Source organism: Ovis canadensis, chromosome 23, assembly GCF_042477335.2.
Source record: "Ovis canadensis isolate MfBH-ARS-UI-01 breed Bighorn chromosome 23, ARS-UI_OviCan_v2, whole genome shotgun sequence".
Taxonomy (NCBI): domain Eukaryota; kingdom Metazoa; phylum Chordata; class Mammalia; order Artiodactyla; family Bovidae; genus Ovis; species Ovis canadensis.
This window is the reverse complement of record NC_091267.1, coordinates 14,513,422-14,540,911: the sequence shown is the minus strand read 5'-3', so window position 1 is coordinate 14,540,911 and position 27,490 is coordinate 14,513,422.

Genomic DNA, 27,490 nt, shown 5'->3' with positions numbered 1-27,490 from the left:
ACAGCCCTGGAGACTCCAGCCCTGGAGACTCCAGCCTTGGGGGCCACACCCTGGAGACCACACCCTGGAGACCACAGCCCTGGAGACTCCAGCCTTGGGGGCCACACCCTGGAGACCACAGCCCTGGGGACCACAGCCTGGGGACCACAGGTCTGGAGACCACACCCTGGGGACCACAGCCCTGGGGGCCACACCCTGGAGACCACAGCCCTGGAGACCCCAGCCCTGGGGACCACACCCTGGGGACCACACTCTGGAGACCACACCCTGGGGACCACAGCCCTGGAGACCACACCCTGGAGACCACACTCTGGAGACCACACCCTGGGGGCCACACCCTGGAGACCAGAGCCCTGGAGACCACACCCTGGAGACCACAGCCCTGGGGGCCACACCCTGGAGACCACAGCCCTGGGGACCACAGCCTGGGGACCACAGGTCTGGAGACCACACCCTGGGGACCACAGCCCTGGGGGCCACACCCTGGAGACCACAGCCCTGGAGACCCCAGCCCTGGGGACCACACCCTGGGGACCACACTCTGGAGACCACAGCCTGGGGACCATAGGTCTGGAGACCACACCCTGGGGACCACACCCTGGGGACCACACCCTGGAGACCAGAGCCCTGGAGACCACACCCTGGGGGCCACACCCTGGAGACCACACCCTGGAGACCACACTCTGGAGACCACACCCTGGAGACCACAGGTCTGGAGACCACACCCTGGGGACCACAGCCCTGGGGACCACAGGTCTGGAGACCACACCCTGGGGACCACAGGTCTGGAGACATCCACTGTAAGTCCCGGGAGTAACTGGGAGAGAGACCCTGGGTGGAGTCTGAAGCCCTGGAATCAGCAGCAGCATCTCGGGGCCCCATGCAGTTGCGTTCCTGTGATGACACTGAGTCAGGACCACGCATGAGAGACACCATTTCACACCCCCCAGTGTCACCTGGACAACGAAGACCCTTCCAGAAGTGCCACCTCACAGATTAAAGCCACATTGTAAGAGACTGTCCTCTTGGGATGAATTTGTGCACCAGGTGTTTCAAAACTGGTTCCTTGAGTGACTTCGTGGGAGACAGAGCCTTATTGCCAGAGGGGAGGCTCATCCCCACCTTCACACGACGTCTCTGCCTCGGGCGCTGCCTTTTGTTTCTCCCGTTTACTCCTGAGGTTTGACCTGAAACTGCAGAAGGTGTGTGCTGAGTAGTGAAAAGCAAACCGTGGGAAACCTACATACTTTGTTCCAGAAATTCACAGTCAGCACAAAAGAACCTGTCCTCGTCCACTTCACGGGCTCAGAGAAGCACTAAAAAGAGCAGGGGTGAGCACAGAGGTGTGAAGGTTCTCTTCTGCTCTACAGCCATCAGAAGTTTAAAGAGAAGATAGCCAGAGAACGACCCAGAGACAGAGTGAACGTGGGCTTCTTGCTCCTCCCCGACCTGGAAACCAGCTGATTTCATTCAGCATCTATGCTGAGTCAGGGCCACCTGCAAGCTGGGGGTCTCACTGCGAGGTGCAGAAGAGGCCCCCCAGGGCTTCATTTCTGTCTGGGAGCAGGCCAAGGAGAAGGCCCATGAAATCTGCTGTTTCAGAAGTCTTCACCAAAATCTGTGTGCAGGCCCATCCTTCTCATCCCAGTTCCTCAGAGAAGACCCTTAGGAGGCTCCGCTCCCCTTCAAAGTGATGCCCACAGCCTGCACCTACAACCCACCCCTGCCCGGGTGGACGCTGCACTGCTCACTCCTCAGCCTTCTCTGTGCTCACGTGACGCTGCCCCCGCACTGGACACTGGACATGCTGGTTCACACCATGCAGCACCTTCCGGATATTAACAAAGACCTAAAACTAGGAACTGTGACTTTCTGAAAGGGAAGTGCTAGTCGCTCAGTCCTGTCCGACTCTTTGTGACTCCGTGGATTGTAGCCTGCCGGGCCAGGCAAGAATCCTGGAGTGGGTCGCCATTCTCTCCTCCAGAGGATCTTCCCGACCCAGGGACTGATCCTGGATCTCGGGCATTGCAGGAAGATTCTTTACTAGCTGAGCCACCATGGAAATTCCATCCTTATAAAAACTGGGAGAAAATATTTTCAGATAACATCTTATATCTGACACAGGACTCACATCCAGAATAAATAAGTTTTCAAATCAATATGAAGAAAAGAAGCAACCTAGTTTCTCAAGCGGGCAAAGTACTTCATAGACACGTCACTCCAGCAAATGCTGAGTATCACCGGTTATCAGGGAAACGCGTGACACCAGAAAGATTCCAGTTAAAAGACCTGGTTTCTCAGGCCACGGAGAAAAAGGAGTTTTCATTCATTACCAATGAGACCATCAATGGGGACAACCTCTTCAGAGAAGAGCTGGCTGCATCTTCGAAAGGTCTAGATGTAGCTACCAGGTATTCACCCAGAGCAGTGGGAGCATGCACAGACTGAGACTTGCACGCAGACGCTCCCTCCAGCGTTGTCACTAACAGCCAGCAAGCCCATCAGAAGGTGAAAAGATAAACAGACCGGCACTCGATACAGCGGAAGCCGCTCCCATCAGCAAGACTGACTCTGGGTGCAGGTTACGGCACGACCGACTACAGACAACTGCCAGGCAAAGGGAGCCCGGCCAAAAGCCAAAGTACGTACTTTCTAATTCCATTTATAGAAAGTTGAAGGAAACTAAAACTAGATTAGCAGCCGCCTGGGGACAAGAGTCAGGAAGGTGAGGGCAGGGTGAGGATCTCAAAGAGACACAAGGAGACTCTGAGATGAGTGAACACATTCGCCATCAGGACAGGGGTGAGGGCTTCGCAGGCAGACTCTTGGGTCAAGTTGTCTCAACTGTACGTTTTAAAGACGTCTAGTCTCTTCATGTCCCTTACACCTCAGTAAAGCTGCTTTGCAAAGCTGCTTATCTGGTAGGAGAAAGGGCTTCATGAGTGAGAGAGGAAAGAAGAGCAGGCAAGGGGCTCTGCCCGGCACCACGCAGAGTCTGTGCCCTGCACGCCAGCCCCCAGCTTCCGACGGCCGCCAGCTGCTTCTCCTGCTACTGTGGGCCCTGGCCACTAGTGACCACTGTTCTCTCTGACTGGTATCTGGCTATTTTCCACCCCAGCACTTGATTTGTGCCTGTGGTGGCAGCCCTGGCCCCTGGATAGGGGGTGGGTGAGCCCAGTGTTTCCCCTGGTTCCTTCTGAAGACCAACCCCTCATCCAGGTGTCGCCATAGGGCCAGCCTTTCCAAGGAGCTGGGTGCATGCAAATACCTGCTTCTTCTGCAGTGGGTGGGGGTCGAGGGAGAGAAAGCAGGAGAAGGAAGGAGAGGTGGGGAACAGTGTGGACTGGGGAGGGCTCAGGCACCCACCACACGCTCAGGCACACCCAAGACCCAACTCTGCTCTAGGAGGAGCCTGCTCTCAGCATCGTAGGAAGTAGACACTCAGCAGGTAGGAAAAGTGAGGTGGCTTCAGGTAGACATAGCCTGGCTCCACGGGACCAGTGCCGCAGCAAGACCAGGACCGGGCCAGGGAGAAGCACCTCAAGGAAAGGACCCACAGTGGGTCACAGGTCCCCCAAGGGAGGCCTGATGCCAGGCTGGACAGCGAGGCTCCCGCAGCTCACTGCCTTCTCTGACTCAAAGCCAGCTGGTCTCCATCCCAGGCGGGCTGGGGGCATCGCCTGCTTCGCAGGAATGGAGCAGAGCAGACCCACCGCCCGCTCGGTCCTGGCCGTGGAGGGCATGTGCTTCCAGGCTGTCCACATCTCTCGTAAACAGCGAGCTGTGGAGCCTGGCCTTTGGCGTGCAGAAGGAGAAAGCTGCTGCCGAGGGCCAGCATGGGGCCAACCTGGCCCCTGGACGTGCTGCGGTGCTCTCCTGTCCTCGTGAGCCCTCCGGCCTGGCTTGTCCACCTCCCCCAGCCTGGCGGTCAGATCATGGACTGGCACATGCGTGCCCTGAGCCCACCAGCCTTTCTGAAGGGGGTCACCGGAACTCCTGCACCTAGACTGCCTGGGACCTCCCTCTCTCCCGCCAGGGACCCTGCAGCAGACAGAGAGCATGCCCCCGGCTGTCACCCAGCCCAGTCCTCAAGAATGGTCACCCTCCCTGCAGGTGAGACCGGTCCCCAGTCTCCTGATGCCCAGGACTGGTCTGGACGACCGGGCCATGGTTGGAGTGGGCTCCCGAGGGGCACAAGTGCTGGGCCCTCTGGGGGCCAGGTGGTGGCGCTGCTGTCTTTAGGCATCGTGGCCACATCTCCGGAGCCAGCCTCAGAGGCCACCTGGCCGCAGGCACCGCGCCCTGCGACGGGGTGCCCTGGGACTGCACAGGGCTTCTGGAGGCAGGCCTCCCGCCCCACCCCACAAGGCCCCAGCCCAGAAAAGCAGGCGGTGACGGGAGGTGGACCCCGGCATCACTCTCAGCCCTGGTCGCCCTCCGCCCCCCACCTGCCTCCCTGCAGGACAAAAGTGACCTTGCACCCCACCCACGACCTGGGGGAGCCTCGTGGTGATTTAGACAGCCTCTGCCACTTACTTCCCCGCTTCTCTCATGAGGAAGGTTTCCAAAACGGTAACAGTGCCAGAGCTGCCTGGAGGTCAGAGGGAAGTTTCTTTCCCTCTGGTTCTGACCATCTTTATTTAAAGCTCACGCCACTCACTCACCACTTCACATCAGGAACCCATCTCTTTTCTGTCAATGCCCGCCCCGCTCCCAGAGATGGTTGCTTGGACCCCGTCTGTGGCGGATGAACCATAGCTGGGTCCTTCCTCATCTGAGTCCCCCACCTAGGGCACCCCCATCCCCTTCTTTGCAGCCTCCATCAGACAGTCCTTCTGGAGCAAACTGCATCTCCACCGCAGCCAGGAAGGCTCGTCTGGTGTCTCCAAGCCGTGCCCATGAGAGTCCTTTCAAAAATGCCCCATGCCTCTCTCTGGCAGCATCAGGCACCTAAACAAAAATCCTTTCCACGTGATTCTCTAATGCTATTTCTTATCAGTTAAGTGGATTATGACGTCATATTGATCTATTATCCGTACAGTTAGAGGAATGGACCATTGAAGATGAGGACACAGATGAAGACTCTCAGACAAGACCTGATCTTGGAAGATGTGGAGGACAGCAAGGGGACTTCTGCAAATGCTGAGCTGAGACCTCATGGCGTCAGGTCGCGGTCTGTGTGGAAGGTCCGGGATGCTGGCCCATGCACAGCATATGCTCAACTCACCAGGGAGAACAGGGACCGCAGGCCTGGGCTTGGGGCCACACACAAGTCCCTCCCTCGGTATCTCTGGGCCACGGAGGCCCCTCAATGTGGGGAAGAGAAAGGCCCTTCCAACCAGGATGCCATCTGACCCCTTGGACTTGCAGGAGATGGCTGGGGACACCTTTCACCTGAAAAGTCAGAGATTTGATGAAGCTCAAATGGAGAGCTCGATTCAGAGCTGCCTGGGGTAGGGGATTTGAGGGGAGCGGGTGGCAAGGGAGGACAGCTCCTCCCACTACTAAACCCTACTCCCCCAGCAGAGCACCCCCTCCCCACTTCCTCCTCCATGAAAGATCCCCTCCCATTCCAGGTTTCTCTGAGCAGCCCAGGGACTCATTTGCTCTCACAGTCTTTGCTAAGACTTTATTCCTATGTTAGTCTGCAAAATCTGGGCAATACTCAGATCACAGTGAAACTCTACCTGAACATAGCATTCCCGGGCAAGGCATTCCCCCCCGGAGAACCTGGAGCTCACCCAGAGCCCCAGACACTAAGCTCCTGCATTTAAGAGCCTCCTGACCCAGGGCAACGGAGGCAATCTTGTCAAGGTTTTCAAGACTCACTTTGCACGTCTTTTCTCTTGTTGATTGAAGCCATATTTTTGGTGTCGTTTTAATAGTCTCTGTGCACATTTTCAATATCTATTCATCTCACAGTTTGATTAAAGGTATAATGAATCATTTTTCTGTCATTTACATTCGAGAAGAAATGCATTCATGAACTCGCACACAATCTGACTTCCCATAAATTCCCTTCTTAGACATGCATTTGGTCAGATCCGCAAAAGCTTAATGTCAGATTATTATTTCTGGCACTCACTCATCAGCACCTCCCCAAAAAAAATCCACCCCCAGGATGTGGTTCTTGGATCCTGCACAGAAATAATTGATCCCATGACTGCTGATGGTGACTTCCCTGCTCCTTCAGCAGCCCTTCAGTCGGACCTGGGTCTACTCCTGAGATGACACGCCTGCATCCTCCCACACCGGGGGACGTCCCAGTCGGAAACAAAGCTGGCCTTCCAATTTGTGTTACATGCTTGTTTCTACTGACCATGAGGGACTTTGCTGACCCTGCCTGGCACAGCCCAGATGAGAGGGTTGCGCAGGACACGGTCTGGCATCGGGCCCCTCTCCTCGCTGGCCCAGCACTCTCCTGCAGGCAGGACACGGCTCGCTGTGCGGGAGCAGCTACCAGGACACCCTCATTAATCTCCTGGCTGTAGAGAACACAGTCCTTGCAGATTCCATGTCTTTTCCACTTTCCGTTTGGATTTAAATGCACTGACTTACAATCATCTGAACACAAAGCATCAGGTGTCTTATATAAGAGGAGCCCTCGCCCTGCCTCCCCTGATCTCATCACTGCCTCCCACGCCCCCCACCCCACTCCACCTCCATGTAAAATGACGATGACCACAGAGGCAAGAAAAACGCTAACTTGTCCTGTCTTTTCCCTCAAAATACAAACTTTCCTTCGTGTCTAAGTTCCCAGAAACTCCAAGCTCAGTGTGAAGGTGAGAGTCCTTTTCCTTCAAGAGTCCCACCATCCCTCCTACCCAGCAGTGGGCTGGGGGCCCAGGCAGAGTTCAGGGCAGCAATGAGAGTGCCGGCCCCAAGGGGAGGGGTCAGGCGTGCCTGGGACCCTCCCTCAAGGAGCCCCAGGAGACCCCATCCTTCCTTCCAGCCCTGACTCCCTGGAAACAGGGAGCTTCCTTCTGCTGCGAGTTCACAGGACCACTGCAGCCCCAGTGGAGGCTTGGGTCTGCCTACGACTGTGGTCCGTTTATCAGCCTGGGACTTGGACATTAATTAGGGCTTCATTTGCTGCTGGGCCTCCTTCTCTACAAATATTTCCTCTGGGGCATGACAGCCATTTCCTGTCCTTTGATCTCGCCCCACAAGTAATTGAACCATTAGCCTCGTACCTGCAAGAAGCTGAATAGGAGCCCATCTGGGCTGGGGGGGAGGGCTTCACACATCCTGCTGGTCAGAGCTCAGCGGGGAATCAAAGGTGGTACCCAGGTTAGCATGGTTGGAAATAAAAGGAATGAAATATTAAACGATGTAAAGAATTAATTTTCTGTATTGCATGTTAGGGTTTTCAGTTTCAAATATGGAAGCCCTGAGTACGGTGTAGTTGAGTAATGATGGTAAATTAAAACAATAAATAACACTAACAAACTGTTTACTGAGGACCAGACGCCATTCTCCACACCCATCCAAGACTCTCTGACTGGGCTGTCCCCCGAGGGGACAAGAGTGGGTCCCCAAAGCCGCCCTCCCCTCAGAGGGAGCAGAACACGTAAACAACTCACTGAAACCTGCTGACCACGTGGCTCGAGTCTTCATCCACAGGGTGGAGTCACGCCTACAGCGAGTGGCAACCGTACCAACACCTGGGCCGGGCTCCATCCACACTGGCAAATGCAGAGGGGTCCCTGCTCCCCTGGGGACCTTAGGCCCCTGATGCGGGCTCTGGAAGACTGGCAAAGGTGAAGGTGAAGTCGCTCAGTCGTGTCCGACTCTTGCGACCCCGTGGACTGTAGCCTACCAGTCTTCTCCATCCATGGGATTCTCCAGGCAAGAATACAGGAGTGGGTTACCATTTCCTTCTCCAGGGGATCTTCCCCACCCAGGAATTCGCATTGGAGGCAGACACTTTAACCTCTGAGCCACCAGGGAAGACTGGCAAAGAAGGGGCGAAAAGAAAGTGTAACCTGTAAGTTTATAGTAGTCTCTCAAGCTGTCAATACTCTGGTTGTTTCTAAGAATATTTGCGCAGGCTATGGCCTCAATTCACCCAAGTAAAGTCCCTTTCAGATCAGATCAGATGTTCACTTCAGCTAAATTAACTTATTAAACCAACTTTAAGAAATGGAATAAAACTGATGCCTCTGGTTCTGAAGGTGCCCGACTCAGATACAAGAACAGCCACCAAAATAGAGCAAAACACACACCGTTTCTGGCTCTCGCGTGTTCCCACCACAACAGCCGGGAGGAATTTCAAGAGCAGATTGCTGATAATCGTCCTGTTCACACGTTCCAGTTGCAGGAACCGTCGCCTACAAAAAGGACAATGTCTCACTCGGTTATATTAACAATTATTGCAGTGCGGACGCTTCCCGGGAAGCCGTGCAGAGTGCACTCTGCGTTTTAGGAGGTGAATGGTCTCTTTATGTCTTCGGGTGAGAAAATCTGTTTCTTTTCATCTTAGGAAGTAAAATCAGCCACATGGAAGGTCATGACATCCATGAACTTTCTTTCTGATACAATTCTGCCTGAGAAGCTGAGTTTATTTTTATACAAATGTAAACGCACTTTTTTAGAGCAAAATGACACATATGGGAAGCATTCTTCTTTCTCTATGTTCCCTTTTCCAGTGGCTCTTGTAACCTGCAATGGGCCAGGCAGGTGGGCAATTCTCCAAACACCAGAGAAGGGGAGCAGAGGACGTGCTCAGGGTGGACACAACATGCCCCCGCCGCGGTGCCCCGGCAGAGCGCACAGGCCGGGGGCTCAAGACTCAGGCCCTGACACCCCTCAGTCCACAGAGGAGGGTGGAAGAGGAACGCAGGGCCACCTCCCGTGTCTCCTTGTTGGGGTCCTGGCAGGTGCAGGGACAGGCGGGCAGAGGTCAGCAGAAGAGCTCCTTCTCTTCCCGATGCAGACCTGAGGATCGGGATCAGCAGCCAAGAGATGTCCCCAAGGGGTGGAGTGGTCGAGGGAGGCCGGGGATGCCCTGGGCCAGGTGGTTGGCCAGGCTGGTCCCCAGCGGTGGGCAGAGCTCCTGCCCACCCGTTACTGGTCAGACACCAGCACTGCCAAGGGGGAGGCTGGCCACCTCATGGTCCATGCCCCCACTCCCAGAAGGCGCTCAGCATGATCAGAGGCCATGGGTCGCCACCCAAGACAGCTCCCAACTCTGCTGCTCAAGTGTCTTCAGAGAGGAGTCTACTGCCTACAGACGAGTCTCCTGTGTCTGCTCCACCCTCCATCCACAGACAGGCCTCCTGTGTCTGCTCCACCCTCTGCACAGGCCCTGGCCCCCTGGGCTGAGGCTGACTCAGGCAGTGCTCCCTACTCCCCCTCCTCACAGGTTTACCGGGAGCTTCAATGGGCCCAGGACCCCCATCTCAGGGTCTAACCTTCCCAAAAGAAGGGCTGACCCTCCCTATCGCCTGTCGGTCTCCCAGGCAACCTAACTAATTATCTCAAACTTGGCAGCCCACAGCAGCAGAATTGATTCTCTTTCTGTTCTGGAGAAGGGAAGTCTGAGCTCAAGGTGCTGGCAGGGCCGTGCTCCCTCCAGAGGCAAGGGGGGGAGCCTTCCTGCCCACCCCTAGTTTCTGAGGCCCCGGGTGCTCCTGGCCATGGCCGCACCCTTCCAACCAGTGGCTTCTCTCTGAGTCTTTTCCCATCAGGACGCCAGCCAGCAGAGTCAGGGCCTCTCTATGTGCATAATGCTTCCATCCTGGGGCCTTCACAAGTCAGGCCAGCAGGGACCTGACAGCTCATACACTGAAGTTCCAGGGGGACATGCACGGGGGCACCTGGTCAACCCGCTGCCAAGGGGACGTGCATGGGGGCGCCTGGTCAACCCTCTTCAGGACACAAGGCAGGCTCTGCCCGCAAAGGAGAAGGAGCTGCCCTCGGGGCCATGTTCCCTCCACCCTCCTCTGCCTGCAGCTCCTGACGGCAGTTCCTGCGGCAGGAACCGTGGCCAGCCCTCTAGATTTATTATTGCATTTAATCCGCATGATAACCCTGAAAGGAGACGTATTAGTCTTGTCTCACAGAGCACAAGACTAAGGTTTGAAGAAGGGAAGAGCTCGTAAGTGGCAGGGAGGGCCTCTACCAGGTCTTGAGCCTCTACCGCACATGGGCCTCCAGAACAGAAATGAGGGTCCCCAGCCCCACGGAGCCTCTGGGGGTTGCTGGGTGCAGCATGGAGCCAGATGGGCCCGGACAGGGGCTGAGGAGGATGCAGAGACCCCCGCCCACAGCCGTCCTGCAGCAGCGAGGCCAGCCGCCCACGGCCCAGTGCGGCCGGCGAACGTGAATTAGCTGTAGCAGATGTTTTTACTCTGGGAACTACCAGACCTTTCTGGCCACTCATTTATCCTTCAAGGGGATAAAACTCTACCCTTCTATTATGTGTTGTCATTGGAGCATTGCACAACTTTATCAAACTTTTTATTCTGGAAACTGAATTAATTTTCTGCAAGGGGGTTTTTGTGCGGCTCTTTAATCACATTTACTGGCGAACATGTGTACTGTACAGCCGGGGAGCCGATTACGGCTTCCAGAAAGGCCACTTTCAAAAGGAGATTGCCCTCTCTGCCGAGGCCTCCATCTCAAGACCCCTGGGTTTTGTGAAGAGGAAAAAATTAATTACTATTTTAATAACGAAGCCAAGCCGGCTGAAAATCCTCTTAGAGAGTGGCGGGATGATGTAAGGGCCGGCGGGGGGGATATGAAAGCTCCGATCGCACCTCCGCCCTGCACGCAGCGCTCCATCCCGTAAGATGATACGGGCTGCTGGGTCACACATTAGGGAATTAGAAATATAATAATAACACTGTTTTCTCTCGGGAAGGGGAAAAGTTGTGATCCTGAGGCGTGGGCTGGTGGGAACTCCCAGAGCTGGCCCCTCTCTGCCCCCTCCCCACCCCCAGCTCCAAGTTCCAGCAGCCGGAGTCGTGGAGTGCAGAGACGACCAGGGGCCTCGGGAAGAGGTGGGCAGTCTCAGGGCTGCTCCAGGGCTCCTGGGGACACCTCCCACCCCCCCAACTCCCCCCTACCTCCCCCAGGCCCCCCAACCCCAGTCCTCTCCTCTTTAGCTTCCAGAGGCAAAGGCTGAGCTGGTCTTTCCTTTGCTCGATGGACACATGTGCCGGCTACTAATTCTCCTGAAAAGTAAAAGTTATTTTGCTACTATATAGCAAAAAAAAAAAAAAAAAGTAAACGTTTTGCACCAAAATGGTGGGGTGGGGTAGTGGTTACTGCCAAGTGAGCAGAGGGTTCCTGGTCACAAGGGGGTGTTGTCCTCAGGCCCGAAGCAGTCTCCTCTCCCACCAAGGCTGACTCTGGTGGCGATGATGCAGCTCAGGAATTAGGTGACCACATTAGAACGATGAGGCCACGATCGCTCCTGAGACTCGTCACTGTACGGAGCCCCCAAGGTCTTATCCTTTTCTCGCCAAGGTGCCCCTTCACCCCTTGCCCCCACCTGCTCCTCTGCACTGTGTCCCCCCACGCCTCCCCCTGGGCACTGTGGTGCCCACTCCCAGGATAGGGTCAGCAGAGCCAGGGTCTCGACGGATACACCACGAGCCGTGTACTGACCCAAGGAAGGCAGGGTCCAGCCAAAGGCTACCCCGATTCAGATCCCTCCCATTTAGGAAAGAAAGAAGGTTCTGAAAATCAGTAGAGACAGAGTGACTGAGAGAGATCGTGTGTGTCTGGGGGAAGGGCTTGGGGAACCCATGAAAGAGATGCTTATTGAATCAGATTTCTCAGATTTGTAGTAAATGGCATATTGATAACTATTCTTCAAAAACCATATGAAAGTATATCGAATAAATTAAAAAGTTAGCACTCACCAGAAATATTTTATAAGAAGTCCCCAGAGAAGGCACAGCCCTTCCAGGGAGCATGATGAACAATGAAAGGACACAGGGTGTGGCTAGGAAGTCACAGGGGCTGCTGTGGTCAGCAGACGGGTCATGTTTACAGCAGATAAATGTCCATAGCGGACCTGCTGGGAAAGCATCCGCCAACATGGGTCCGCTGGACCGAGCTCCACCTGAAGGATGCTCCTGGGCCCTTATGCCCCCAAGCTGCGGCAAGTCCAGGACAGGACCAAGCTGAGCAGACCAGCACATGATGGCGGGAGTAGTGGCTGGGAGGTGGGTGGCATTGAGGAGGAAACCCTGCTGCACATCCGGAGCTGAGGAGCAGGAAGGAGACTCAGAGCCTTCCGAGAATGGAGATGCAGGAAAGTGTCAGGTCCCCGGCGAGGGGCGAGTGCAGGGTGACATCTCAACCTGAGGAAATGTCTGGGGTGAGTAACACAGCCTCGGCTGGGAGCTCCTTTACCAGTTAATGCACTGCCTTCCTGAGTGTCCGGGGACCTCTGGGCTTTACCCCTAAAGCCTGGAGAGAGTCCCATGTCCCCTGTGACTACAACGGCTGTGAGACCATTCTCGCTGCCGGGAGGTATCAGTTTACCCCAGCTATTTCACAGACTTTCAACCACGCTCCGAGAGAATTCAACTAGATTTCACATCACCTAAACTGAGTTGGGATCAGTGCCTCAGTGCAAATATACATGCCATATACAACATGGCATTAGAAGAAAATATGACTCTTCGAATGTTCCTCACTGGCCGTCAGAACATTGCTATCCTGGGGTCCCTGCCCCCTTTTGTTTTTAAAATAGGATAAAGTGATGGCTGTGTGTTCTAGCTGAAAAAACTCTGTATGTGACCAGTTCCCATCATGGATGTGAGCAGGGCCTCGCCGCCCTGGTCTCTGCTTCCCTTTCCCCGTGGTGAGGGCAGATGAGTACAGGTGAGGACAGGTGAGGACACGTGAGGCGGGCCTGCCCTGCTCGCCTGCGATGCTTCCTCTGTTTCCTTCCTTCCTTGTGAGTGATATAATCTCATCCACAAGCCAGGCTGCTGGGGTGCATTAGGGAAAAACTGGACAGCATAGAAAGAGCCAGAGAAGGAGGAAAATCTAAGAGATCTCTACCTTTGGGGCAGCCACACCATCCGAATGGCCGAGCACTGCTTACAGAATTCCCACCCGTGGGCCCTAAACGCGGCTCCATCCACAAGGCCCCACTAAGTGGAGCTGGGTCCTCGGAGGAACTGGCAGAAGTTCTCCTGGTCCCAACCCCAGTACCAAGCCCCCAGGCTCAGTCATGGGGAGTAGGACAGCCCGCCTACCCGAGCAGGTGCAGCCCCGGGCACCCTCCTGGGCAGGCCTTTAGTTGGAGACCCAGCCCCACACCCGCTGGGAGCCCTGGGGCAGGGCAGGCCACCCGCCCACAGGCTGGAGCCAGGCTGCGCAAGAGGGAAGAACAGGTATGGTCCTCGCCTGGACCGTCACCCGTTCAGGCTGCGGGCCAGCCAGGTGGGGAGGGGGTGTCCGGAACCCCCGCCCCCCCTCAGAGTGGGGCCCCTGACTCTCAGGCCACCCTGGAGGAAAGGCCACGGGCCTCACAGCACAGAGAATCCTTGACACCCAGGCAGGCCCCACCATGCAGAAGCGGGTCAGAACCCCGGGGCCTGGTGCAGCACACCACGGCCTGCACACTGAATCCCGTTTCTGTGCTGCCCACGAACCAGAAAGATGTTTAAACGGTTAAAAACTTGAAAAGAATCATATGTCAGGCATGTGACGCAGAGTGGAGTTTGAGGTCTGGGGCATAACGAAAGGTCCAGGGCAGGCAGAGGCTGACCCTCCCGGGCACCGAACAGAGCCAAGCTGATGCCACGGACGCCGTGGGAACAGGGGAGCCGGGCCAGCGGACCCAGTCCCTCCACGCCTGCCACCTGACCCCTCTCCTGACCCCGCGCCTTCGAGGGGGAGTGGACCTGAACTGTCAGCCCAAACCCCGCCGCCTCGAGCTCACACCACAGGAAGCCATGCAGGTGACTTGAGATGGGGGTGCAAACCTTCCCCACCGCCCCGCAAACTCGGATTTCTCCAGAGCCACTCGGTTGAATGGAAAGAAGACGTATCAGACAAACAAATGGTGAAGTTTTATTAGCTGTTTATAACCCGTACTTTTTCCTAAATTGCCAGAGTTAGCATAAAAGAGACGTGTCATATTGATGCGAAGTCTCCCAGTTAGGATTATGAATTCCGTGACAGCACGATTGCCTTGATATCAATATGTTTTTTCATGAATTGCAAAGAAAAGCAGGTGTATAAAAATAAAACTCACATAAAATATAAATTATCATCATGCGAGTTAATTCTATACCCTCGGGACACAATCGCTCACGCACTTTATATTTGCCAAAATGTTTGCGAGTTACTTTTTTCCGATTTATTTATTTATTTCTATTTATTGAACATTTCTGTTCCCCTCACTGAGAGAACTCTGTAAGATAGACGTCTTATTTCCATAACCGCCCCTGGAGGACAACAGTCATAAAATGTTTCTATATTAACCTTGATGTCCCAGATAATGTGATGCGGAGTGTCATGCAAAACGCACACCATGTTGGAGTCGGGTCTTCTCCTTAGAGGGGGTGGGACCCGGGGTTGAAGGAAGCAACTGTCTCCTTCTCAGAGCTGGCGCCCTCACGAAGGAATGAATGCATGGAATCGGGGGAGAGGCAGAGTGTAGACATTGCCTGATCTAGCGGAACCTCAGCTTGTTCTTGCTGATGGCTGCCCTGCAAATTCTGATAACATCCATGTGCCCACGAGAGGAGGTGAGCTCAGCCTCTCCCACCTCTGCCACATTTCCCCCCGACCAGCACCCTAATGTTTTGAAAACTCATCCGTTGCTATGTTTGAGATCCTTTTCACGTTGTCCCCTTGAAGAGAGATGAATTTGTAAACCTGCATAGGTGAATCATCATCTATTTCACTCTGGAATAAATTTAAGACTCTCTAGAACCTTTCACTGAATCATCCCCCTACATGCCTGTCTCAGCTGCTCATGCCCAGCACTGAGGCCCTGGGCAAGGTGCAGCCTCTGATTCTCCAGAACAAGGTGGACTGGTGCCCTGGAGCTGGCTCCCAGGGGACAGCTTTGGGGGAGCCCACAGACCACGTGCTGGGAGCAGCAGGGCAGCTCTGGCCAAGGTCCCCTCTGGTGAGACCCAGACAACCTGGAGGCCTCGATGCCTCTGGTGACGGGCTCCGGACTCCCCAAGGCCTGGGCTGCCCATCTCCACCTCCTCCTCATTCTCCTGGGGAAATGCCCGCTCCTGGACCACCTAGAATCTGCACAGAAGAAAGAGCTGACTTCCCCTGCTTCTGGGATGGTGTGCTCTAATATGGGTGTGTGGTTTCCCGCAGTTATAACAATTGTCTCCACTTTCTGCCCCGCCGTCCACCCTGCCTCGTGGCCCTGGGACGCTTGAGCAGAAGCGGCAGATTTTATCTCCCGGATGAAGGGAGTGGCTAGACTCAGGTCCTCCTGGATGAGTGGACGTGGGTCCAGGGAAACAGTGCAAAGCAGAACCAGCCTGCACACCTCTCTCCCTCCCCACGCTGCCTGTCACACCTGTTACCCCCTCCTTCTGTGCTCGCGGCACAGCTGGGCGGCTTTTATACCCGAGACGGAGGCAGGGCCAGTGTGACCAGTCCTCCCTGGGATGGGGGAGCCGGCCTCCCCACGTCAGGCTGAACCGTGTGAATGCGTTTTGCTTGCGGAGAGAGGCGGCTCTGTGTGTTGTAGCCGTGGCTCAGTACTCACAGTCTCACGTGACAAGCACCTCAGGAAAAGGATGCAGGGGCTTTGAAGGAGCACCACGCCCAAAACAGGAGCCCCCTGGAGGAGCCCAGACCCTGACCCACAGTCCTGGGAGTGGTTCACATCGGCCAGCTGTACCCAAGGCACGGGGCGGCTCTGCCATCCGCTGACACCACCCTCCTGACTCCCAGGACAGAGTCCCCCGTCAGCCTCCCGTCAACACTGAGAAGAACCCTGTTGTGTGCTTCCCAATGATCCATGCGGTTTCTGCTTCATTCTCATCTCCAGACCAAGACAGAGGAATGGCTTTAACTGCTGTCTAAGTGACCCAAACAGTTTTGCTCCCAAAGAGGACAGAATCTACACTTGTGAACAAAGAAGCAAAGTCATAAGAGAATATGACTGATACTTTAATTAAATAAATTTTCTCTGAATGTTTCAGCCTGAGCACTCAGGGCAGAAATGGTGACACACAGGAAGCCTCATGTGAGCATCCGAGCTCATCCTCCCACCCTCTACGCCGCGACACTGATCACACCCGCCTTCATTATGCATGATCGGACTATTATATTCAAGTTCCTTAGTAAAGGAAATATGTTTTGTGCACCCTGGACCATCAAGCATGGCTTCACCCACTGCCGGCACTTGATAAATATTTAATTAGCCCATACAATATCAATCCTGCTGGAATATACCGTGAGCCAGTCTTTTTATGGGGAGTTTGTTTCTTAATTATATTGATCGCTCATATCATGTGAACCATAATCGGTTCTTTTCTTCTGACAATTTATTTTTAATGACGTGCCTGTGACCTCTTTGTAATGGCAAAGTGTGTCTTCTCGCTAAAGTGGATCACTTACCCCGGAATGCGTGCTGTCCTTCTTTCTTTTAATGTTGAGGAGGCGAATTGAAAGTTTAAGGAGACGTTTGCCCGTCTGCCCATCAAGACAGCTGTCCTCAGCCTGGGTGCCCTGCCACCTGGTGACAGGGGGTGATATAATGACCACTCCCAGGATCTTCAGACCCAGGAGATGACGCAGCCCTGGGGGGGACAGCCCGCCAACCCGGTCCAGACCACGCGTGTCAGTCGCCTCTGAAGGAGGGGCAGAGCAGCATGGAGCACAGGCACCAACATGCGTGAATAGACAGCCGGTGGGAATTTGCTGTGTAGCTCGGCGGGCTCGAACCGGGGCTCTGCCATAACCCAGAGAGGTGGGACTGGGCGGGAGGTGGGAGGGAGACTCGAGAGGGAGGGGACGTGTGTATGCTTGTGGTTAATTCATGCTGATGCATGACAAATCAAACCAATGTTGTGAAGCAATCATCAGTCCATTAAAAATAAACAAAACTAAAAAACAACAGGTCAAACAGAAAGGCGCACCGCAGCCTCCGCAGATGCTTTTCTCGGCACGTCTTCCTCAGTCCTCACAAAGGTCACCCTGACCACAGCGTCCCTTTGCCCTTCTTCTCAGCCTTGACTCCACCGGGCTGTTAACCGGCCAAGGCCGTCCACCATCTGCCGTCCACTGTCCGGATTGGTTTGAAGACCTCGTTTCGCCCCTCACCGCCCCCCACCCACCCTTATCCCCACATGACACATCCCGGGCCCCTCATCCAACCAACAGCCACCCACCAACAACACGGGAGCTTCGCCTTCCCTGGAACAGGGGGCGGTGGTGTTGGCCCCACCGGGTTCTTATCCTGCAGCCGCCTGCAAGCTGTTCCCTGCTCAGATGGGACTCACCACCCCAGGGGGCCCGCTCCTCACCCGTGAGGCCAGTGCCGCCCGATGGCTCACGGTCCTGGGAGGGAGAGCACCCCCAGCCTCAAGGGGGCCGTTCCTGCGACGTGATGTTCGCCCCGGGCTCCCTGCCCCCTGCAGCGGGTGGACCTGGTCTCAGCTGAACCCAAGCTTGTCCGCCCCCGCGCCGCCCCCTCCGCCTCCACCTGAGGCTTGCCCTCTGCTCATCACCTGAAGTAGGATGCCCTCCTTCCCAGAGTTGGAAACAGACTCCAGTGCGGGGGTCTCACCAGCTGGATAGAGGTGGGGACTTCCTCCAAGGTCACTGGTTGGGGACAGAGGTCAGGCAGGTACATCGGCGGGTGCAATGTCTCTGCCTTTTTCCAGGAGGATGGGATCCGTGAGCATGAGGACACAGAGCTGGGGTGTCGGCCAAGTGCCATCCACCCGCTGAAGGGACGAAATGACAGACCAGCCAACAGGTTAAACGCAAGTATGGATGCAGTTGTACCCGCACCCCGCCCCACAGCAGGCAAAGAGCTCCTCGCTGGGGCCCCTGGGGGTCAGACACAGGACAACACGGCCGCCATGTCAGCCACCTGGTGATGGCTTACGGACAGAGTAGCCACACGTGACCCCGCAGCATGGGCCCCATGCCCCAAGGCTGGTCAGACACGGTCAGTGCAGGAGGACAGCCTGCCAGCCAGGGACAGCGCTGAGCCCCAGCATGGAGTGCCCTTGAGGGAGTCCAACCAGCCACTTCTTAGCAAGTCAGTTTGATGGGACACCCCCACCCTGGAAGGGACAAGGTTCCACTTGACCAGGATGGACACAGAGTCTGGGCGTGGGCTTGCTCTCATCACAGGCATGTGGCTGCCATCAGAGGGCTTACAGAGGTTGGACCCTCAGCCTGGGGATTGGGGGATGAGGTCCACTGGACCTCGGGAGCATCCTCATGGCAGAGGGCCTTTGCCCCCTCACCTCTCCCTGAATGGGCACACATGCACACATCTGCACACACACACACACACACACACATGTGCAAGCTGTTCCAGACTGTCCATCGTTGAGTGGACCACACGCAGAGGGGAAAGCTTCATTTTTCCTTTGCCAGACGTCTATACAGTCAGACTCACCTCACCTCTGAATTCACGGGTCTACTCCCGGACTGCAGGCCTTGGGGTCTCTGCAGACGCTGTGGAGGAGATGGTGAGGGTCAGGCTCCAGGAGAGCGGCCCAGGGCTCTGCTGTCAGCCCGATGCCGCACGAAGACGGGAGCCATGGACCTGGAAATATGACACAGAGTGAGTGTTCTATGCGGGCCACAGAGAAGGGCTGAGGACTCATGGGTCAAGTCAGAGAGTGCTTCTCTTTAAAATGAAAATAAGACACAGTCTCCAAGGTCAATGCTGTTGCCATCCCGAAACTCAGGAAGACAAGAGCCACAGGCAACTTCACCCAAACCCATGTCCACTGAGTTGGTGATGCCATCCAAACATCTCATCCCTGTCAACCCCTTCTCCTCCTGCCCTCAATCTTTCCCAGCATCAGGATCTTTTCAAATGAGTCAGCTCTTCACATCAGGTGGCCAAAGTACTGGAGTTTCAGCTTCAACATCAGTCCTTCCAATGAACACCCAGGACGGCTCTCCTTTAGGATGGACTGGTTGGATCTCCTTGCAGTCCATGAGACTCTCAAAGAGTCTTCTCCAACCCAGCACCTCTACTTAGTGAAAAAGCCAGAAATGTGAATAAAGCAGACCCAGTGCAAAACACATAGGCTCTGATGCAGGGGGAGCCCCCAGCATACCGCAGGCGTGAGGGGCAGCCACCACAGCAGCCGAACTGCCCGAGGAAGACAGCGCAGGAAGCATGCTGGTCAGAGCCCTGCATCCCCACAGAGATGCTAGTGGCCCCCCCTGGGATTGGGGGGAGAGAGAACTCAGAGCACCGCGGGCCTGGAGGGAGCACAGAGAGCAGGTCTGCGCTGCAGAGCGGTCACAGTGGTAATTTAATTTGCTCTCAGGATGACTGCAGGAACACTACCCTGTCTGAACAGCTCATTTTCTGAAACAAAACTTGGTGACGAGATCGGGATCTGAGAGACGGTTCGCTTCTGGGAAGGGAGGGTGTTTGAAGGACGCGCCTTCAGAATCTCCCGGGAGGGCAGAGCTCACTTTTAGGAACCGAGATGTAAACACAGCTGTAAACAGACAATCATACCTTCCAAAGAGAGTTCTTTCCTTCAGTGCCGCAGGCTAAGGCCGCGTGCACAGAGCCCAGCGCCTAAAGGCCACACATAGTAGGTGCTTAATAACAGCATCGCAATGAGCAAATGACTTATTATTTATCTAACAGGCCACAAAAATGGGCAAGGACAGTAAGAAGATGACAGTGGTTGAGCCGATCACAACCACCTTAGAGCCCCAGTGCTGGTTGTATCTCCCGACCAGGGTGCAACGTCTTTCTGGGTGATTAAGAGTAAGACTGACCTCAGGGTGAGTTTCTTTGGAGACTTTACTGCCACTCTGTGGAGACCAGTCTCCCTGGTACTGAGTCTCTCAGGGTCCTTCGGACACAAGAAGCTTGAGAGGGTCCCCCAGTAACATCACCAAGACGAGCCTGACCGGCGTGCAGGATGGACATTTCCAAGGTCTCCAGGAACAGCGGTGGGCGTCCTAGTCCACGCACATGCCTCCATCCATTGCTCCCTCCTCACAGGCCTGAATCCGAGCCCCATTCCCTCCACTCAGCCAAACCTATGGGACCAGAAAACAAAACCACAGTGACTTGTTTCTGAAGAAAGTTGTAGGCGTCAACTCGGGCACTTCAGAGACACATCCATCGGGAAAGAGGATAAATATGGATCTTCAGCTTAATTCAGGCCCAAAGGAAAAACTAAGGCTTGGGGTTTGGTTTGAATTCACTGAGTCTTTGTCTAGAAGGGCCTGTATTTGGGGATGCTTTTCTGCCTTGACTTTCTTTTATCCATGGGTGACTTTCTCCTCTCCTTGAACTTGCACAGGACGTTTCCTTACTTAAGCGAGGCTATTTGATCCCAGATTGCCTCAACCAGTGAGGGTCCCCAGGGCCCACTGACAGGCACAGTAGTAAGCTGGAACTCACCAGCACCTCTTGAGATTTTTGTTTCTGACGAAAATTAGGTTTTTATTGTTGCTTCTTTTCATTCAGTCACCAGGATGCTCATTTTGATTAAGGAATTTTCTTTTGGAGAAGCAATCCTTCCAGACTCTGAGGAGACTAGAGACAGATGAAGAGAAAAAACTGAGGCAGAAGAGAGTTAAGGAGGTTTCTATGGAGAACTGGCAGAAGGCGATGGCACCCCACTCCAGGACTCTTGCCTGGAAAATCCCATGGACGGAGGAACCTGGTGGGCTGCAGTCCACGGGGTCACGAAGAGTTGGACATGACTGAGCGACTTCACTTTCACTTTTCCTTTCATGCATTGGAGAAGGAAATGGCAACCCACTCCAGTGTTCTTGCCTGGAGAATCCCGGGGGTGGGGGAGCCTGGTGGGCAGCCATCTATGGGGTTGCACAGAGTCGGACAGCAGCAGCAGCAGCATGGAGAACTCCAAGTGGGGAAGAAACACTTTTAAAAGGGAGGAAGTTGTTTCTATGGTTTTCCAGAATCCACGTAACGTGTGCAAAGATGGAGCTAGAAAACAAACATGGCCTCTGGAGAACCTCTGCTCTGTGTTCAGAACCCAAACATGAGAATCAACACAGTTATTGCAGTCCCCTGCCCTGAGCTTAGCCCCACAGATAAACAACTCGCACAGACACCCTCACCACGTGTGTTGATCCACAGCCTACAACCAAGGCACATTCTTACATCCACGTTCAGCACTTACGAGGCTATTTGAACTGGCCTCAATGGGCTCATACAGACCCACCTCCACCTTGGAGCTCTTGTGCCCACAGGACAACCAATGTGGTCTGGGAACAAACCCCTAGCTTGAACGTTTCAAGTAACAATACAGCACCAAGAGGTAGTCTGCCTTCCTGTGCAAGAAAACTGACAGTGAAGCAGGATTCACTTGCAGCGCCAGGTACCTTCCTAGGGCAAGCGCTTCTCCAAATTTAATCCCTACAAGAATCACCTAAACAGCCACTGAAAATTCAGACTCCTGCACCTGCTCTACATACCCGACTCGGTAGCTTTGGTAAAGGGTTCAAGAAATGGCATTTCATCAGATGTTGGTGGTGGTTCTTGTGTAGCTGGTACTCAGGGCTCTGAGAAACCCAGGCTAGCTCTACACCCCACCCCACCACTCCCATCTCCCCAGGACCAGCATGCTACCTCTAGGGGAGACAGCGTGCTTACATGCCCGTGTCCGAAGCATCGGTGCTGAGAACACAGTGGACCAGAGACCAAGTAGACGGAACAGGGGGCAGTACTCCTGGGAAGAAGGGCCATGGGGCGCCAGCTTCTACACCCCAGGCCGGCACACGTCCTCCCCTGCAGAGGCCATGGCTGGGGGTGGTCCTTCACTTGACCCCTCCTTGCAGACAAGGAGGGGCTCTGAGAGGCAGACCTCTCAGCCACAAGGCACGGAAGTGGCTGGAGTTGGAAGAGGAGGTGCTGACCCAGTCCACAATCCATAGCACCCAGTGTGCTCCCCCTGATAACAAGACCTTTTAGGGTGAGGGGGCTGCAAGCTACGTGGTGGACGCCTTGACCCTGATGGATGAAATATGCCAAGAGCTGGCTCCGCAGCATGCCCGCACAAGCAGCATCGATCCCATATTCTGGACCTTTCTGGGTGGGGCGAAGGGACGGCAAGGTTTTCTTTAGCTTCCTCTTGCTAGCCACAACATAGCTGACTCAGACAGAAGCCAAGAAAAGACGCGATGTGAGCGTGAAGCTCCTGGGGCTGTGAAGACAGGAAGGAGTGGGGACGACGGGTGCTCCGCCCGCGCCGACGCCGGGCGCCTCTCGGGCAGTGAGGACGCGCGTCTCCCTGCCCTCGGCTCAGCCTCTGCGAAGGACGGCTGGAGCTGCGATCAAGGCCCTGGATTAATGGAGCTTGAACAACTTCAAACACTGCTGAACAAGTTCTGACAACCTCTTGTGAAGTTTCTCCTCTACCGGCTGGGTAAACAGCACACTGTCTCTTTAACTGATTTTATTTTTTTTCCTTTTCTTTTCTTCCTTTTTTTTTTTAGTTTAAAGATTACATTTAATATCTATTTCCCAGCAGTGTACAAACTGACATCATCTACTCATAAAAGCGGAATGCTTTGCTTTTTTAAGCTTCAAGCTGAATAACAAATTGCCACAGATGACAGCATAAAAGAATAACAGAATGGAATCAAAAGAAAATTCATTGTCAACAGAAACCCCCTGCTGAGGAATTTCAATTTCATATATCTAATTATCCCTGTCAGTTGGAAGAACTGACAAAAAGCATTCTTTGTTCTCGTCTGCCTCCCGCATCTCACTCTCAATTAATTCCGGCATACAAATATGACTAATTGTCTTTGCAGCGCTCAAGAGCGCTGTATATAAATGTTCACGAACTGAAAATGATTTGCAGGGTATTCACGCACTGATTTATGATATCTGAACACAATAGACATGCATAATTCAGGTGACCACATTCGCACCCTCCCACACCCGTATTACAGAGATTAAGCAAGATTCTCTTTTCACGTCCCTTTTTCATATCTGCTTTGTGACAATAACTCACTTTGCACCTATTAAAAGAGGAAGCATTATATGTCTGCTGTTGCTCATTGAAATTACCATGAACAAGATTATCAGCATTTAAATAACATACGGGCAGTGAAGTGACTTGGGGAGGAGGGCGGGTGGTGGGATCGGGAAAATATTAGGGACTTTTGAAAAGCAAGACAAGATCTCTGTGTGAAGGTTAAAGTTTGAGGGTTTTATTTCAGCTTGTCGGTGTGGCTGAGGGATTTGCTTTGTGTTTTTGTTTTGTTTTCCTTCTCTTTCTTTGCCCCTCCGTCATGATCGATTATTAAAATGCTTTTCAATTAATGTAGCTAAGGCTTTCATTGTCTTCTTTAGTCAGTTCAGGTAGCTTTCTCCCGCTTTTCTCAACTTCAGCAGCTTAAACTTTACGCTGTTTTGGTAACATCTAAACAAATTGTAAATAGGATTCAATGCGTAATAAAGGGGAAATAATATGTAAGAGGACAAAGGCTTCTGCCACTAGAAATCGCATGTTTCTAAAAATTAGGTTTTTCTCTGCTTCTTAACAAAATCATTTTTGCAATTATAATTTAAAGTTAACTGTAATTCAGAAAATGAAAGTTAGAGTTCTGCCCTAATTATGGCAGCCAAGTAGTCCGTTCCAACAAATCTACAAAACTACAACATTTACTTAACTGTTACCAGATATGTGTAATTGCAGGCTTGATCTAAACATACATTTTATTATCATCTGTGCTTTTTGTTGCAAAAAATTAAAAAACGAAGCCTGCTTTGGTCAGAGCTGAGTAGCCTCTTTAAAGTTTGGAGAATGAAAGCTATTCACTAACAAGTAGACATTTTTTGGAGTCTAATCATATTGTCAAGGTTACTAATAAAGGGCCAATATGACATTCTAAAGGGCTTAGTATAAATTACCCCCAAAAAAGTGCTTTTGAGCAGTGAAAGAGATTTTTTTGTGAACTGCTTCTCCTGAATTTTTTTAGTGTGGGAACTTTAAAAAGTGTGCTTCTGGGGTAATTTTTATAGGAAAAGCCGCAATTGAAGATACATGCTCTTTCCTCAGACACACACTGTCAGCAGCTGCTTACCTGCTAGAAACAGCTCAACAGCCACCAAGCTGGAATGCCCCTCTGTTGCCTGAAAGTGCGTGGACTGGAATCCTGCCTGATGCGGAAGAGCCCCGTGGGCCCTCCCGCCCCAGCCCCCTCTCTGAGGGCCCGTCTGGCTCTGCACCACTGGCACTGCTGCTTCTGTTAAAGGCCACCTCAGGGTCCACGGAGGGCCTGGACACTGACTGCAGACTTCCGTGTTCAGGGCACAAGGACTAATTTGACAATAATTCTTAAAGCACGAGCAGGGTCTCATCAGGATTTGACTTTGGACTTGAAGTTGTGCGCCCGGGGCCACTGTGGACACTGTCGTGCTGGGTCACAGTCTCTATCTCTGTGCTGCTATATTTCCACAAGGAAAAAAATACAGCTGTGTGTGCGTGCTCGTCAAAGTACAAAAGATGCTGTGAGATCAAATGTAACTGTGGCTCAGACAGTCAAGAACCTGCCTGTGATGCAGGAGACGTGGCTTCAATCCCTGGATCAGGAAGATCCCCTGGAGGAGGAAATGGCAACCCACTCCAGTATTTTTGCCTGGAGAATCCCACGGACAGAGAGGCCTGGAGGGCTATAGTCCACAGGGTCACAAAAGAGACACGACTCAGTGACTAAACAACTATCAGAACAAAATGCGACTACATTCTTGAATTCACTACTACTAAATCCAAAAGGACTACAGCTTTGAAAAAGAGGATCACATCGTAAACGTCAGTGGGTCTTAGGTAAAGACGAGTTGCAGGACTGATCCTCATAACAGGCCTGAGTGGAAGGACCCACCGGTTGTTGGACAGGCACTGGGATGTGTGTCGACATTTGGCCAAGTGTTCTCAGGGGGACTGAAGGGAAGACACGATTCTTCTCCGTGTTTCCAAGGCAGCAAACACCTTCCTATGTGTCCCTGCCAAGCCGCCCTCCTCTTTGACAGTGTAGCGGTGCCAGTTGTTCAGTCATGTCCAACTCTGTGACCCAACAGACTATAGAACGAGGCTCCTCTGTCCACGCGGTTCTCCAGGTAGGAACACTGGAGTGGGTTGCCATTTTCTTCTCCAGGAGATCTTCCCAACCCAGGGATCGAGCCCGTGTCTCCTGCTTTGCAGGGAGATTCTTTACCATCTGAGCCACAGGGAAGTCCCCCTCTTTAAAGAATGACAAATATTCATGAACTTCAGGGAAAGTTTCTGAAAGCTCAAGTTATAAACTCCCAGAACAAAGCACAGACACAGTACAGTAAATTAAATCTCAAGAGAAAACCTGTTTGTTTTCAGAAGATATGTTGGGTGACCAAACAGAGTGCTGAGTTTGAGACAGAAGCCTCTCTGGTCACAGGGAGACTGGTGCAGCTGCGGGAGTAGGGGCTCGGGAACCCCTCTCCTGTGTTCCATCCTGAAGGCAGTGCGGCTCCCACCTCCACAGCCTGAGCCCGACCTTGGTGTGAAGCCGCAGCGTGAACTGGAGTCTGGAGTGGCTAGAGGACTGGGCCTCAAACTGTCCAGTGTGCCCGGAGCAGAAGGCCCAGTGAAGCAGGGAGGCACTGGGTGGCTGCCATCAGCAGCGACAGGAGAGCCAAGGAGGGAGGGGCAGGGGTAACAGTGGACAGGAGCCCCCTGACTCCCCCCAGCTGGGGGCCACTTAGACTCCACCCCAAGGTCCATGTTTAGTGAGAGCCTCCCTTTGATGGTCTGCCTTGTGTGATAGAGATGAGGACTTTAAATCAAACTGTACTTCCTTTCAAAGCTAGTGAAACTCTGATAGGTTTTGTATTGCAAAGCTGCTTCATCACTTTCTCTGCCAAGATTTTTAAAAATTTAAGATGGTAATAGAACAATTGATTGCTGGGTCCCTCCAGGACATATTGTATTATGACTGTTACCAACACAAGGACTGAGTGTCCGAATCCCAGCAAACTAAGACCAAAGCTGGGGAGGAGCCCAGGCTGTGTTGCGGGTTTTCTTAAGGTGCTAGCAATTCTCATGCAACTGACTGCATTTTGGAATTTCATCTCAGAATGTAGGCAGAGACAGGATGCTGTTCTCCCAAGCAGGCGTGGCTGAGGGACTGGTGGGCACAGGGACAAGAGGTGACCCGTATCTGCCTCTGGGAGATGCCAGCCGTCTGATGCAGGCACCAGCAGAGCAGCTCTGGGTCCCTGGGATCAACAGCTGAGGATGCTCTACACTCACGTCGCTGCAGATGTGGTGGCCCTGGTCCTCCCGGGCCAGCCCCCTCCCAAGGGCAGCACGCACATGTACTCACACACTGGGTGCACGGGTGAGTGAATGCTCAGTTGCTCAGTCGTGTCTGACTCTTTTCAACCCCGCAGACTGTAGCCCTCCAGGCTCCTCTGTCCATGGGATTCTCCAGGCAAGAATACTAGAGTGGCTGCCATTTTCCTCTCCAGGGGATCTTCCCAGATCAGAGATCAAACCCAAATCTCCTGCATTGACAGGCATCTTCTTTACCACTGAGCCATCTGGGAAATGGACTTCTGGTATGGGAGGGGAAAGATTAATAATGGGGAGGGGTGGAAGAAATAGAAAGACCATTGAAGCCTAACTCATTAATCAACAATTTCCTGATATTATAATTTCAAAAATACAACTTGCTACTCTTAAATTTTTTAAAACGTTTACATTGCAGTCATTATAGATTCATAAGACTTTGTGAGCTATAGTAGAGTCTGAAAGATCTGCTGGTCCTCCCCAGCTTTGCCCAGGAAGGCACCTCACTATGAAGCAGCCTCACAGCCAGGAAAGGAGCACTCACGTCTTCCCCCATCTGCTTCTAGACACCACCACTGTGACGTGATGCATATATGCGTGCAGCTCTGTCAAGTGAGCATGCTCGTGCGACCACAGCCCAGTCATGAGCAGAACAGCCACCACAGGGGCCCTGAGCTGCCCTTTGTCACACAGCCGCCTCCCTCCACAACCCCAACCCCTGATTTCTACAATTTTGCATTTCAAAATGCCAGGTGGATGGAATCAGTCTGTAGCTTCTTGCAATGGGCCTTTTTCACTTGAGATGATTCCTCTGTGACCTTCTGGGCCGTTGCGCGAGTCAGCGTCTTCTCTTTGGTGCTAACTCATGTTTCCTGGCATGGGAGTGCCGTGATCGGCTTAACCTCCCACCTGTGGATGGACACCTGCATTGTCTCCAGCCTTTGCAGCTAAAGGGAAAGCTGTTGTGAACATTCCCATAGGAGTACTAAGTGAATACCAATCTCCTTTGTCTT